The sequence below is a fragment of the Pteropus alecto genome, unplaced genomic scaffold (genome assembly GCF_000325575.1).
Source record: "Pteropus alecto unplaced genomic scaffold, ASM32557v1 scaffold157, whole genome shotgun sequence".
Lineage (NCBI taxonomy): Eukaryota > Metazoa > Chordata > Mammalia > Chiroptera > Pteropodidae > Pteropus > Pteropus alecto.
In genome coordinates, this window is record NW_006440626.1 from 1,170,890 (window position 1) to 1,171,384 (window position 495).

The window sequence follows — 495 nt, forward strand, 5'->3', positions numbered from 1 at the left end:
CCCGCATGGCCACCGCTGCCTCCCCATCTGAGCCCCGCCCCTGGGCCCGATGCCCACACCGCATCCTCCCGGGACATGGCCGGACTCCTGCAGCCCCACGCCCCTTCACCCGCCTGCGTCACCTGCCTGCATGGCATTTCGAAGCGCGCATCTGTCCCCGATCCGCAGAGCTCGGCTACGGCCCCGTGCAGAGCAGGCCGATCCCCCTGGCTGCACAGAGCTTGGCGGCTCCGTGTAGATCCCGGGGAGCGGGAGAAGGGGCGCAGGGCGAGGGAGGCAGGCGAGGGGGTCGCTGCAGGCAGCGGGCTCAGCCCCACCCACCAGGGCCCCTGACACACGCTGGCCGGCGCCTGGGAGCTGTCCACCTGGATGACCCGAAACGGGGTGCCCTCCCCGCCCTCCGCCGACCCCGCGCCGGATGGTTGAGAACTGTTTGGAGGGCCGCGACTCCGTTACCTTTGAGGATCCCCAGTGGGAAGGCGGAGGGAGCTCCCT